The 16,336-nt window shown below is 34.5% G+C and overlaps 1 long non-coding RNA gene across 2 annotated transcripts in view; it reads right to left on the bottom strand.

Moving 5' to 3' along the window:
• Positions 1–5,048: 5,048 nt before the first annotated feature.
• Positions 5,049–16,336, bottom strand: part of LOC150097056 (uncharacterized) — a 37,236-nt gene continuing 25,948 nt past the window's right edge. For both annotated transcript variants that reach the window (XR_016549775.1, XR_016549776.1), the window contains exons 2-3: positions 6,060–6,401; positions 5,049–5,182 (exon numbers count right to left, since the gene is read on the bottom strand). This is a non-coding gene — a long non-coding RNA (uncharacterized LOC150097056). The remainder of the gene's footprint in view (positions 5,183–6,059; positions 6,402–16,336) is intronic.

The raw sequence follows: 16,336 nt of genomic DNA, 5'->3' as shown, positions 1-16,336 counted from the left end.
TGCTGTTTCGTTTTCCAATACCGTCTCTATTTTATGCTGGCTGCCACCTATTATCAAAAGTAGGAAAGCCATATTTTTTGCATACATGCCAATGAACTATTTTGGCCAGTTGATCATGGCGGTATTTATAGTCAGTTTGAGCTCTAGAACATCTAATCTAATGTAGAACATCTAATCAGTGCCTGCAGCTATTTTGCTGCAGGCACTGATGTTCTACAGTCTCATCTTTCTGATCGCATAATCTGCATTTGCTGCTCAAGATTGATGATCAAGATTTTTCGTGTCATTGCATTACTTTTTAATGCCTGTTCTTCAACTGCTAGAATAAATCCTTCTGTTTCTTTTTCAATATATCCATATTGCAGCCATTGCCACGTCTTGTTCACGTCAATTTTTTCCTCAGTATCTCGAAGAAATTGGCCATGCGAGGGTTTATTTTTCCACCGCACATATCGGTAATAATAATATTATTACTAATTATGGATTAGTAATTATTAGTATTATTTTCTTTTTACGTTTTAGTTACTTAACAACATTTACTTACAATTAATAAAACATTATGTTAATATACTCGGGAATAGAATGGCGACCCATTTGGAATGTTTCCGCCACGCATGGTCGAAACCCACTATTCATTTTCAAATATGAATTTTATATACTGTTTTAGGCCCTCAGTAAGCGGGATGGTGTCACACTGTGTGATTACAATTATCTTCTACTTTAAAGATATACAAAAACATTCATAAAGACAAAGATGTATCACAAACTCTGATTGGCCACATGATTAGCTTTTCAGCCAATAGAATGTGGATTCAAATTCAATTGTGTGCGTGGAGGTTTGTGATTATTTTCAAGTAGGAGATGAATTTCATCGTCGAAGTTTCATATTTGTGTCTTGAGCTGAAATTCCGGATTATATATAAAATTTTAAAATATCTATATATTTATTTTACTTTATTTTATTTTAGGTCGGCGAACTAGAATTCAATCTACGAGGGTGGTCTGAAAAGTTCTCGGGCTCAACCATAGATGGCAACACTTACGATTTTTTTTTCTAAGTTGGTATATCTGTCATAAGCATCCATGTGAAATTGCAAGTCTTTCTATCAAGTAGCTTGTTTTATACAGCTGTCTGGAGCAAAAGTGTTGTCTGCATCCCTTCAAATGGATTAAACTGAGCATCGTGCGGTTATAAAATGCTTCGTAAAAGAAGGTTTAAAGCCCAAAGAAATTCATTGCAAGTTCATGAAACTTTATGAGCACTCTTCACCTTCGTTTTCGGCAATTACGAAATGGAGAAATCATTGATCAAGTACACGATGTCGTATTGGATGACTGGCGAGTCAAAGTGCGTGAAACTGCTGAGAGTACAGACATTTCTAAAGAACGTGTAGGGTATATATTTTGCATGAAGAATTGCAAATGAAAAAGCTTTGCGCAAGATGGGTGCTCACAGCAGATCAAAAACACACTCACATGAAAATCTCTGAACATCTTTCTTGGAGCGTTTTAACAAGAATAAAACTGATTTTGTGCGTTGATTTATTACTATGGATAAGACTTAGATTCACCATTATACAACAAATTCCAAACAGCAGTCAAAACAGTGGACAGAAGCCAGTTGTTCAGCGCCAAAGAAGACAAAGTCGGTTCCATCATCAGCAAAGGTCATGGCATCAGTGTTTTGGGTTGCTAAAGCCATTTTGTTTATTAATTATCTTGAAAAGGATAAAACAATAACCGGGGAATATTATTCCGATCTTTTAACCAGAATAGACGAAGAAATTAGTGAGAAAAGACCCGGTTTTCAAATGAAAAATATCATCTTTCATCAGGTCAATGCACCTGCCCACAAAGGTGTTTTGGCAATGGGAAAATTAAGGGATCTGCACTATGAATTGTTGGAACATCCACCCTATTCCCCAGATTTGGCTCCCTCTGACTTCTGTCTCTTCCCAAAACTAAAACTCTTCCTCGCTGGTCAGCGTTTTTCTTCGAATCAAGAGGTGATTGCCGCTGTAGAGGGATATTTTGCAGATCTTACTGAGAACCACTACAGGGACGAGATAATGGCGCCGGACATTGCTGGACTAAATGTATTAGTCTTAAGGGAGATTATGTTGAAAAATAAAAATAATTTTGAAATTATGAATTCGTTTTTTTTTTTTTTTTTTTATTGTTAGGCAGAGAACTTTTCAGACCATCCTCATTTAATGATCTTTCTTCGGTTGGCCTTGCATTATGAGAAGCAAATGGCATTCCCAAAGAGCACCCCTTCAGCACTATAGATTTAGAATTTTTGGTGGGTGGGAGTTATTTAAAATCAACGATAATCCCACAATTGCTCTTTTAGTGCAGCCATTCCCCGACATCGAATTCATGACATTCATAATTGTATTTAGTTTTCCCTCTTGAGATTCCCACTTCCCAAAATACGAATAAAAGGGTGAGAGGCTTTTCCCTTTCCCCTGCAGAATGGTTCCCCATAATCAGATCTCTTTCAACTTCGCATCCCATATACAAACACGTCATGTGACCATCTGTTTGCGCAATAATTCTAGAACGCATTAAAGTACTTCCTAATATTATACTTTATGAGAGGGACGTCAGCGAGAGCGAATAAACAAGTGCGAAATCGTTCATAAGAGCGAAAGGAGGCTTTTCCATTTTTGTCACGTGCTGATAAGAGAACTTTAAAAACGAGGTGACCTATTTATCAACGGAGAAACACCTGGATTGAAAGTTTATTGTACTGGTGCAAGAGGTATCACGGCACGTCGCTAATTATAATGAAAAAAATAATAATAATCATAAAAAAATCTACTTTAGTTTACGATCAACTCACAATCGTTTTATTATCTGAGATTAATTGTGAAGAGAAACAAAAACACTTGCAGGAATTCCCCAGTTCGTCTGTTGCATTGCGCAAGATATTTTTGGTTACTGTAGCAACGTGTTGCCATGGAAACTGAAGAGCCGAACATACGATAAAATGAAATTTCTTTTAATTATATGGAAGTTATTTTTCTGTTTCATTGCGCAAGATATTTTTGTTACTGTAGCAACAGGTTACCATGGAAACAAGCGACAAACACAATAATGACCAAACGAAACATGGAATTTCGATAATTATATATTGAAGATATTTTTAATGAATATACTGAAGATTTTTAATGATTACACTGAAGATATTTCTTTTAATGATTAAGTTGAAGATATCTTAAGAGTTTATTAACAACTTTCCTAGAATTTGAAGAATAGAAATTTGGATTTAGGGCCAATTCCACTTAGTGTGGTAACAATGGCTTTTAATCGACGGAAATATTTCGACGAAAAAATTCATCTGACTGTAAATTGTAATGAACCTTTATATTCTTACGATTCATTAAGATTTTGTTCAGATTAGAAGGCCGTTAATAGTCATAATTAAAATCAAAGAAAAAGAGATTTTATTATGATAACCACTGAACTAGATTGATCGTCTCCACTCTTTCTCATCTTTACTTTCTCGATGTCTTCTAAATTTTGATTAATTAGCCTTGAGTTGTCTGTTAGCTTCCTGCTGTCCGAGCTGTTTACCAGAAGAAAAACTTCCTCCCTAAGACTGACTAATGTGGCCCTGACTGAATATTAAATTCCTTTATCACACAGGGCGGAATTGAAATGAAATCAAATGTTATAAATGGCGCGCGCATATTTAAGTCATTGTTTTGTTGTTTTTCCGGTTATAAAATAAAAGACGTTCCGTATGTGTGTTGATTTATTTTTTTATTAATTTAATACATTTTGTGGCGAGTGTCAAAGCATGTTTATCACGACGATAGTCACGAAAGTATGCGAAATAAAGCGCAGAATTTTTTTTTTATTATTGAATTTTGTTAAAAATTAATAAGTTGGTTACAAATCATTCAACAGTATAAGTGGTAGCGAGAGAGATTCTTCAACTTATTAGACGGACTAACTCACAGCTGAAAAGCCCTTATAAAGCCTGTATTCTGCGTGGGATTTGATCACAAGTATTCTTAGCCAAAGGATATTGTCCTTACAATCTACTCTAAGAAAACGTTTATGAAAGTTCACTTTGTTATCTGTTTCTTTCTTTCTCCTTTTTTGTTATTTAAAATGTAGTTAAAAACAGGGGCGGCTCGTGCAGAAGCAGATAGAACATATTTATTTTTATTTTTATCATCAACAATCCTATGCAATTCTCTTATTTTGTATAAAAAAAAAAATAATAAAAATCCATCTCGTAGCACTTAGGAGGGCGCTAGCAGCACTGTGTTTACCACAGCGTCATATTGCTACGCGCACAAGCATATGCACGTCATAGTGAGATGCGAGCTATTAGCGAATGCGGCACTGTACTGTCCGTCGCGCAGTTCCACTATTGTTTATATGCAGTTTGTGCCAGTAGTACAGTGTTCGTGGTGCTTATCGTGTTTACTCCGTTTCTTTAAATATTTGGCCATTACAATTAAAGACATAACATTTGTTATAGTTTTTATTTTAGAACATTATTGGGGTTACGATAATAGATTTTATTTTTAAATAATTTTGAATTATACTAAACTGTATAATTTTATCGATAATAAACAATATTATCGATATTTGTTTTAAAATAAAAATAATCGAAAATTGTTTCGTATTTTTATATTATTCTTATATATTTTGTATATACACATATGTTTTGTATTTTTACATAACTCTGGGAAAAAAGAACGATATATTTATTCGAATGGTAATAATCCCTGAATATTGTTGGTAAGTAAGGTTGCCCAATTCCAAATGCATTTGACTTGGATGGTTCTGCTGCGAACTTGTTTTGATTGTTTTGTCATTTCTGTTTGTGTAATGGGTGGGTTTGTCTGTTTTGCCTAAAATGAAACTTAAGTTGTTGATAATAAAAATATAAATAAAACCCATCACCAGCTAAGAGAAGTTAGCCATTCTGATAAATGCGATTTCGTCACAAATGAGATTTGAATCTGTGGTGTGTTCAGGAAGATGGTATAAATATACTGCAATTGCTACTTGTTAATGCTTGCTTTATTGATATCAGAATTCTTTATTACTATACAATATTTTACTGGATATGTAGAACACACTATACACTTTTCGGGAATTGACCAAATCCTTAGAGCTTTCTTCCTGGTAGAACGTAGCTGGAGATTTTTTGAATGATCTATAATGAAAGAACCAATGAAGATATCCATGAAAGATGAAGATTAATATTATATTATCGATATAATAATATTATTAAAATATTAATACTTATGTGATCTATAACAATTATCTGCAGGGATGAAAACACCCTTCAAGTGAGGAAGAAGGGGTGGAGGAGTGAGGAATATTGGTCATATATTAATACTTTAATCCTAATCGGCACAATTATGTTCTGTTACTCTGTTTTGCATATTTAGAATGTTTCCGAGTTGCGGAGTGTGAAAACCATCCACCTCCCCCTGAGATTTTAGCTTGTACAAATATCGTCTTTGAATTCGTATGACTGACGAGTTCAACAAGACTTTCGTTGCCAATGGTTACGATAGATGACAGTCGGTGGAGAAATCCGATTTTAAACCTGTTCTTTGTTAGCAAGCGACATGATTCTTAACCACTATGCCACAGAGGCGTATCCTAATAGAATAATAAGAACTGACTTATTATCACGTGAAACCTCCGAGGAGTCCAACACTCTGAACAACTGGGCTCTATCCACAGCGGTAGCGGATCGAGCTTAATTCGACTGACTTCAGAAATTTTCATGGTATCAGATTTGACTCCATCCAGATTGCCTGTTGCTTAAGGGAATTTATATGACTCAATCCGAAATCCACTTATCGTTCATTTAAAGGAAAAGGGGATGAATTTTAATAGATTTACGAGCTTAATATACATGATGTTTTGAAGAAAAAAAAAGTTATTCTGAACGCAATCTCCATCTGTTAAGATATTGTAATTTAATACATGTACAACAGTGAGCACTCACACCCACCTCTCAACATGATATAAGCGATGAGTTATCTTTAAAAAGTGTAATAAAACAAAACTCCACTTACCGACACTGCTATGCCGATTCTTTCGTATTAATGATGGTATCCATAGGGACCTCCGTATCGATAACCGCCATGTCCATAGGGACGTCTGTAATGACCCTGATCGTGATAGCCGCCATAGTAAGGACCATGGCCATAAGGATAGCCATGTCCATATCCGTAATCGTCGTACAAATGGGGACGCCCGTACCCGTAATGTGGCAAGTGCCTATAGTCGTAACGATAGCTCTTTCCTGCGCCATAACCGTGATGATTGGGGTGGTGGTCGATGGAGAGCTCATAATTGGGAGACAGATAAGAAGCAAGAATTACAGAGCAAAACGCCAGGATGGCAAGGGCGAATAGCTGAAAAAAAAAAAAAAAAAAACGAAATTATTTGATATCGATATTTCGTTTCTTCTCTCTCTTCCCCGCGCGCACGCACACACAAAATCGTTTGAATTATAGAACTATTTTTTACCCTTAATGGTAATTCTGTACATCCATTATTAATGACGGTACAGAAACCAACTGATTACACATTCGTTTTTTTCTGCGTGAATTATCTTCTCTCATAGTTTACTGCTTAGAAACAATGAGCAGAATTCTAAAACACCCCTACGTAATGCACTGCTAGGAATACAAAGACTATTTCGACCTTTTCAGGTCAAGGATTTGCATGCATATATAAGAGCAGCTTGCCATATTCTAGGTCAAGGAAGATAACACAAAAGAAGTCCACAACTGAAATTTATACGTTTGAAGTAAGCGTAAGAAAAACAAATTCTCTTTATAGTAAAAATGGAAAGAAAGAAAGAAAGAGAGTGAGAGAAATAAGATGGTGGTTAATAAACGGAAAAATATTTTTAAAACTACTTACTTAATACTAGCCTTTCAATCAGTTAATGTTTGACGTATTTAATCGCATATTATAATAAAAATTATAAATTTAATCATAAACTGTAATTAAAATAACCGCGCGCACACACATACGTAGAATAATAGTTTAATCTTCTCTTGCATCGCTGCCAATAGAGCTATTTATATATGAACCTTTTAATTCCATTAAATATGGTACGAAAATGATCTAAAAGGGGTCTTTGGAGTTTTTTTAATATATATATTATTAAACTGAGTAGTAAAAGGCGCACAGACGTCGTTCTAATCGATTAACTGGAACAAATGCTCATGGACAGTGATCCGACTCCCAGAATTTGCTTCCTACAGTATTACCAAGATCCTTATTTATATAAGGAGTTTCGTGTTTTTTTTTTTTTTTTTTTTTTTTTTTTTTTTTTTTTTTTAAATAAGGAAACCTGTGGTGAGATCATAATTGAAAGAAACAGTTTGTTTAAACTACTGTACTGATGATGTCCAAAGATACTTAGGATGAAATATTTACAATTAAATAATTTTCACTACGGTTAATTACGTGTTTCTTTTAATTAATAAGTTGCATTGTTTCATAAAAAATCTATTTTTACTAGATCAATTTTTGTTCTAAAAATGGTTGCAAACATATTTACTAATCGCGCTAAAATGACATCACAATCGGGTAACATCACAATTTAAATTAACAAAGAGAAAAAAAAAAATCATTATCTCTGTTGACAAGTATGCGAGTACTATTATTATCATGAAGTATGATTTAATTCGAACAAATATTACGAAAGTTTTCTATAATAATATTAAAAAAGAGCATTCGTTGACGTGTCGCCATCTCGTGAATAATCATGAAAATACTTGTGGACGTGTGAAATAGAATTAAAAAGAAACGGAATCCGATCAAAAGCGATTTGATACAAACAGCGAAAACTGTCTTCTCTGTTACGCACAACACTTTAAATTTCCCGCTTGTTGATGCTTTGGTTCTACAACTCCATTAAAAATCTCATTTTGAGAGTATTATACTGTAAAACCAACAATACCAAAGAATTAAAATAAAGCCAAAAAGGCTAGTTTTCTGGCAATTGAATAGATATTAAATGGATAAGAATCCTATATTGTTATATAGCCAGTAAGTGAAACTCAAGATCGAGAACTACGATCTATGAGTTTCAATGCCGAAAAACTATCGGCGAAGGCAATTCGAAGCAAAGGTGGAGCAAGCTCCCTCACTAAACCTCAAAAAAGGTTGAAGCCGGTCTAGGTAGTGACCTCCCCTCATAATGTAATGACAGTATTACATCTCCTAGGAGCTGTGTTTTACATTATGAGAGAATATCAAGAATAGTGAGGGATCTTGCTCCACCTTTGCTTCGAATTGCTTTCGCCGATAGTTTTTTGGCATTGAAACTCATAGATCGTAGTTCTCGATCTTGAGTTTCACTTACTGGCTATATAACAATATAGGATTCTTATCCATTTAATACCAAAGAATCCTTATAAGGACTGGCTTAAAGGGGCGAAGCAAGAATGCTTTTCATCTTCCCCGTTATCTGTAGAGGACAGTGTAGGGATAAGGTGTTATTGAGCTATTAAAGATCTGATCATGGAAGGAGGATAACAGCAACAGCTAAGCCTCAGTTAGAACTTCATTGGCTACAGCATTGCCATCCATTACCCTCCAAGGGTAATGGATGGCAATGCTGTATTAATCACCGCATCTCACGCTCAATTAACTTCATCATTCTTTCATATAAACCAATACCAAAGAATAATAAGCTTAGTTTTATTTCTATAATTGTACTCTAAAATTATAAAAAGGTGTGTAAGAAATATTAGGAATTCTTAAGTGTGTAATATTAAAACATCCTTTATTATAAAAAAGTAACGTACTAATTTTAATTACATTAATATTTATTTAAAATTTAATATTTAGATACTTTAGAAATGATGAATATGACTGAAAAACAAATAAATAGGAGATGGCCATTCTATACAAGTAATATAGAAAGCTTTCAAAGATATTGACGTAATAGCAATCTGATAGTTTGGATAGGAATCAACCTTTTTGGCTTCTGTTAATTTGTACAATTGGCAAAATAATATTGGGGTATCGCAATGTTGCTTTTACTGAAGTAGCAGCGGAAGCAGTTATAATAGAAATGGCTGGTAAATATAGGAAGAATAATACAGAGTGAATATTTAATACAATTTAGAAGAAAACTGACACTTTTAACTTCTGTTTGTAAAAAAAAAAAGTGACGTCAGAATTAAAAAAAAAAAAAAAGATCAAGTTGAAAATGACATACAAACATTTTTTATAAATCCTTCTCTAAATATGTCGGGAGACTACTTTAAAGTATTACTTTAATATAAAGCTACTTACCAGTGTCTTGGCCATTGTTTCTGATAGAAGCTAATCAGCAAAACGCAAAATGAGTGATAGTAAAAGTGACTCCGTTGCTTATATAGTAAGTGTCGGCACCATGTCTACATAAGAAAATACAAGGGGGAGGGGAGGTGGCTTACCCTAATACACTGATGTAATCCGGGTCAAATGAACTCGCCTTCGAGAAATGCCGGTAAAAAAATGAAATTGGACACACCCATTGGCGTCAATCGCTAATTTAAGTCAAGACGGAAGAAAGAAACATTGGCGAAGTGAAATCCGCGTTATGTGGGGCAGAGTTGTGGAGTTTGTAAAGCACGAGGAGGGGGGGGGGGTGCCCTCGCCGGACAAAATTGTTAATGGCAAGGACAATGAAGACGCGAAAGACAAACGGCTGTAAATCCAAAAGATCATTAAGAGAAGTGGGCTTTTGTTTTCTCACTAAGTATCACGTGATTCGCCATTCCGAGATGTTTCCATGCGTTATTCGGTCGTGATTATGTAATATGTCCCGTAATATGTCCCGTGCATGGCTGTAGCAAGTCGGACACAATTGCAATCGTCACCCACGTTCTAGGCCGCCTAACCAGCAGTGAACATTCTTTTCTATAATTGCCCAATTCTATTCGAGGTTGGATTTTGTTTTATTATCGTTTGTTTCTTTCATCTGATTATGTTCTTGTGGTCACGAGAATTGTCAATCACAGTTCAAAAGAAAATTATCTATTACGTATATAATACGAGCATATTAGGCTTATTTGTGCTATTTCAGTTTCAATTTTCTTACATGGTTTGAAGTAGTCGCTGATCTGATTTTCCCTTTTCAGTCGTTTCCGACCGTAGGTGACTTTGTAGACATTGCCCACAAAGTACTCCTGTTAAGATTTTAACAGTGTAAGTTCACCATTGCTCCCTCCCCCCAATTTTTTCCGGGCTCGGACCAGCATATGGCTGGGACGTATTCCTGACTGTAATCCATATGTGTTCACGGGGCCGGTTTGCCTGTCCTGGGGACGAGAAGCCCGAGTTTACGGGTGAAAAAACCCACTTCCTCTGTAGGAGACCGGCTAACTCACTTTTAGTCGAAAGAGACCAGATAAAGGTTCCTCACTTCACTGACGGGAATCAAACCCAGGTTTTTTCGACCAAAGGGCTTCGTCTATACTGACTGAGCTAAGGAGGCTCTAAGTAGTCACTTTCTAGTTTAATTTTCGCTATAAAGATTTCAGCAGTTTGATAATGAACAAGCTTATGAAGTTTTTTTTTTCCTATCATTCTTCACAAATCAGTAAAAGTTGCCAAGTTCTCTATATGACATTTTTATGTTTACATCAGAAATATTCAATATCAAATAATACATACATAATTAACGTCATTTTAGTCTTTCCTCCGATTCTAGACGACGCTTGATCTGGCGTGAAAGCGACACTGCTTACCATCGCGAGCGTGTTCTTGAAAAGGAGAAATACGGCAGTACTGCGGTTAAGGTTGGGGAGGGATTGATGCTTAATGAACCCATTCAGCTAAAAGTGTTGATAGAAGCGACTGTGACTGGTGAACAACATTGCGACGAATTTCTTCAACGTCATGTTCGCTTCTTCCGTGCCGCTGTAGGCGAAGAATTAATTTTGATGGATGACAATGCTGCACCACATGAGCAGTGGGGATACTTCTGGAGACCGAGGATGTTAATTGAATCGAGCAGCAAGCAAGCTCCCAAGAACTCAGCACCAGAGAGCATGTCTGGGACGCAACAAGGAGATTCATTATTATTATTATTATGTAAGGTGCCTCCATGGAGTCAAAAGACATCGCGGGAGACCCAGCATTGATCGTTATTCACACAATACCTGCCATACCCCCCCCCCCCTTAAACTCATTCACAGATGAATCATTCACAACCACCTCTGGCAACGCATTCCACCCATTTACAACCCTCCAAGCAAAAAATCGAGTCCTAACACCCTTGTTAACCACACTCTTACACAATCTCTTAATATTTGTTATCTCTTAATAATTAGTTATATCTTAATAATAATTATTATCTCTTAAACTTATATCTCTTAATAATTTATATGGCTCTATCATATCTCCTCTCCTCCGTCTATCAACAGCCCACAGACCTTCAATCTGTCCTCGTAGGAGACATCCCACAAGCCTGCAACAATTTTCGTAACCCGCCTCTGAATCCTCTCCACCATTTCCGCATCACCAAGTGAAGTTTTGGCAACCTTTGCAATATGCCCTCGAAACTTAAGTTCTCTGTCCACAAAAACTCCCAAGTCCCTTGCCTCATAACCTCCTGCAGTTCAGTTCCACCAATCGCTGCTCGCAATTTCCCCTCCAGAAAACAAACAAATCCTTGCTCTGAAGGAGGAGGAGTGGACCAGTTTGCCTCCTTAAGAACTTAAGAAATTTAATTAAATATCAAAAACGTATTGTAATTTAATTTGTACGACATTTTTTCTGTAATATAATTTATTAGTGTTTGGCAATAAATTTGTTTGTGCTCATGAAATTTGTTCATATACACGTGAAAATGTAGATGAACTTTTGTCCTTAGCTTTTGGACATCAGTGTAATTCTGGAACAATGCCAAAAGAATTAATGAAACGAATTCTTATAGCATTGTTCCAGATATAGCATTGAAAGTTGTTCAAATCGACTATCTTAATGACAATATAACACATAAACATAATAAAGCAAATTAATACAGTATATGAAATGTAATTAAAAAATATTTAAAATAAAAAATAAGATTTAAATCTATATTTTGAAATGTAAAATCAAAAAGCATTCCTTTTAGATTATGAAGAAATTGTAAATAAATAAAAATAGATTTCATAAGTGCAATAAAATTAGATATTTCATATAAAATATAAAAACACTTATATTATAATTGATTCTTTTAATATTTTTTACTTTACTTAAGATTTTAAAATTGAAAAATAATATTTTTAATAACACACCTTTTCTTTTTAATTAGTCAAAATATATAATAAATCTAGAAGTGAATCGCGGTTGAATGAGGCGTTTTACCCCTTGGAGGGTAATGAATGGCAATGCTATAGCCAATGAAGTTCTGACTGAGGCTCGGCTATTGCTGTTACCCTCCTGCCATGATCAGAGCTTTAATTGCTCAATAACACCTTATCCACACACTGTCCTTTACAGATAACGGGGAAGATGAAAAGCATTCTTGCTTCGCCCCTTTAAGCCAGTCCTTATAAGGACTATAAGGATAAGGCGGGTGGATGAATAGATGGGTGGATAGATATAGAGATATAGATATGTTATCTGCAGCAGGGAATGACTTGTAAATGAATGTTAGTAGATAACAAACAGTGCAAATACAAGAAAGCATTCTCTTAAAAACTCAGAAGGCGCAGCATTACCTTGCTGAAATGGAATTGGTGCACTCAAAAATGCAAAAAATATGACATATTTATAAAGTATGAAAAACTAAATCAAATTAAAAAAAAAAACGTCCTTAACCCACCCATGATACGATGATATAAATTTACACCTTTAGTACATGAGAGAGAAAAGTACAAATGTAATCACATGATTGAATTAATTTCTGTTTTATTTCACAGAGATTGCGCAGCATTCTCGATGGTTGTTATAATGAATGATAACAATTTCATAGCAACCACGAGGCCAGTATTTTTCGTTCTTAACCGCATTTATTCCCTGTCAGGTTTGTTTGTTTATTTATTCAGGGTAGATAAACTTAGCCTCAGCTCAAACGTTTTTACAAACGTTCATTGTGTCATTCAGGGAATTCGAAACCAAACCTTTCCAACCGAAGTCACGGTCGTTCTTCGAACCAAAAGAGACGACATTTGGGAACAGTTTATGAATGAGAGAGACAATGTGTGGTTTTAATGTGCACTCAGTATTATTGCTTATTTTTAGATTTTTTTATTTATTTTTTTAGATTATGTGGACAAATGACCTGAATGCTTTGTTATACAAATTGCAAATGTTATACAGAATATAAAACACGTGGAAAAAACTTTTACTGAAATGAAAGAGGTCAGGTTAAAAGGTCACTTTTCTATTCACGACTAACGACAAAATAAAATCAGCTTTTTTTAAATTCCTTTTAGCGATCTAGTTACAGTTCAGAATCTAAGATTAAAAGCGTAAAATCCACTTTCGTGTGTTTGAAATTGAAATGCTTGAAAAGAACGAAAATAAATCAATTTACTTCGCTCTAAACTTGCGAGAGAGATTTTTTTTTTTTTTTTTTGGCATTATTATGCATGTTCATTTGCTAGATTGAAACGCCTCTATTTGTGACCCACTCCATCTATAAACGCGGAGGCGTTGTCTGGTGCTATTTGAAAGCATTTAATGTAGCACATATCGTCTGCTATTTATTGCGATTCCTTTAATCTACCTAAAACTAAAGCTTTCTCGAACATTGTCTCAACAAACATTACGCCATCCTTTATTTCAAACTTTTAATTCATTTATCAGATGCTCTTAAAAGGCGACAATACAAAAAAAGCTGCTTCAATTTAGCCACATATGGTATACATGAAATGTACAACAGATGTCGCTGTCTACTTCCGGGTAAAAAACAAAGAACGTGTTCGCAGGGGATAAAACAGGGATTGGAAGAAATGGTGCATGTTCAAAATTCCTATAAAGGGAAAACACCGCTATATGAAAGTAAATTAAGTTGACTGTCAGTGATGAAGCGAACCATGACGTTCTTTCCCGACAGTTACAGAATACATACGCAAGCGGAAATATTCCGGCAGTATCGAAACAACAACCTTCACTAAGTCCGAAATGACAGCTTGAAATATGTCAAAAGTTATTAATTGTTAAAGTCCGTGTGCTGTGCTTTTGACCTCGCTTGAATAATATCGCCATTAGGGTTAAACGTGAAGGCAAAAGGAACTTTTTTTTTATCATTGCCGCTGTAATTGAATATAAAACTAAGTAATCCTCACCCTCTTTGTAAGATAAAAATAAAAAAGATCCGTTCAGTGCTCCAGATAATTACAATTCATTTGCTAATAACTAAAATCCCAGCAGTTTATGGCAGAACTTTTGAAATACTTCTACGCATGCGTGGTTGCTATTAGAAACACAGTTTTACACTCCGAGAGGGCAAAGAATTATCGAAATCGTTTGCTTTGTGTTTAATATTTGGAAATATTCTGGAACCAATCTGCGCATGCGTGATTGCAAATAGATTTAAATGCGCATGCGTAAATCACATACATGTTGCTACTAGCTATTAGAGGTTATAAACACAAATTTCAAAGCAAAACAAAACAGAAAAAAAAAAGAAAAATAAACTCGCAAGCGCCCAAAGATCGAACAACTCCTTTCTTCAGAGGTTGTTCAAAGTGACCACAGCACAACTTTGACACATTTTTTAAACTATCGCGAATCCAATGATTGTTCTAAAAGCAAAACACGCTTTTTTACTGTCGTCCAAATTTTAGATATTCAGATGTTTTAACCTCTGAATGAAAGAAAAATATGCTTTGCAGAAAGGTTAGTTTTAATGCATCAAAACAGAAAATAATGCACGTGTCATTGAAATATAAGAGGTCACGTGATATCCTGTTACTTAATATGTACTTCGTGGTAGATATTTCTAGAAAAAGTCATCAACTGTTTACAAAAATAGATAAAAGTCGAATTATTTTTTTAAATATTGAATTCTTTATTAAGAAAAATAATTATTTAAATGGATTTTAATAAAATCAACACATTATTTTGAAATTAAAGCTAAAATTTGAATCAAATCCTATTAATCCTTTCACACCTTTTTGGTTTCAATATATGGCATTTCAAATAAAATTTCTCTTATTATAGCTACAAGAATATAAAATAAATTTATCTGGATACTGGTATTTCCGCTCACTTGCCAAATCGATTAACTCCATAAAACAAAAAGTGGAGAAAAGTGACACATTGTTTTTTAAAATTCCTTTTAAAATATAAATTCGAATAAACATTGTAGAATGTATGATTGCAGATGTAGCTTTTATCTAACGACATATAAAACGTATAAGATAGAATATCCTTGGAGTAATCGTTATTATTATTACAATTTTTGCGTGACTAAGGGAGTTAACCGATTTGGCAAGTGAAAAAAAGTAATAACATCAAATTCAGTCTTCAAACGATTTTTTCATTACAGAAAAACTTCATTATCATACATTTTTTATTAAAGATTTTTCGCAAAAATGAATAATAACTGTTCTGTTACAATTATTATTATTAGTTTGTTTAAATTGATTCATCAGCAACATAAATGATGTCTTCTTCGTCAGCTGTATTTGAGGTCCGTCATGTCGATTTGTTCTCAAGTTTTTATAATAATCCTGTTTAATAGGAGGAACGAATTTCAACAGGTCCATCATATCTTCTCTCTTGTCACAGTTCTACCCGTAGAATATAACAAAGGCTGGTCTACATTTTTCAGACCTACTGGTCTACCTGCTACAGATTTTCTAATGTTAATGGCATGAAATTCTGAATCTTCGTTATTCATATTTGAATTGTCTGACGTGGGGCTTCGACCTTCCTAATTTTATCCAGTGCATTTTAAGCCAATTTATTGGTAAAAACTGTCAATGATAGAATTTTCTAAAGGGTTTGTTGAGAAAAATCCTAATGAGTCATTTGAACCCCATCAAATGGCGCTTTCTTTTTACTGGTTTTGATCATATGGTACCAATCATATGGTGAAAAAATGTTTTGAATTTTTTTCGCATGTGGCCCGTTAATGGCAAAATTTGAATCATTAGGCAAATAACTATGTCCACTTACCAAACATTTCATGTCAACTGACTCAGCTCTTATTTCTCTACTTCCAGAAAAACTGACTTTGAAAAGTGGCTCTTCGAATGAGTTTCAAACTGTGTAGAGCGCGCATGCTCTGAATTGAAGACAAGTAACGCATATTACTATCTAAACATTGATATTCATAAAATTTATAGAAATCATTTATCTTACGTTAGGGGTTAAAATTATAAATAAAATGAAATTAAAA

This window comes from Typopeltis vanoorti, chromosome 18 (assembly GCF_054136105.1).
Source record: "Typopeltis vanoorti isolate ZY-2024b chromosome 18, IOZ_Tvanoo_1.0, whole genome shotgun sequence".
NCBI lineage: Eukaryota > Metazoa > Arthropoda > Arachnida > Uropygi > Thelyphonidae > Typopeltis > Typopeltis vanoorti.
Note: the sequence above shows the minus strand (reverse complement) of the source record. Positions and strands in the feature narration are given on the sequence as shown.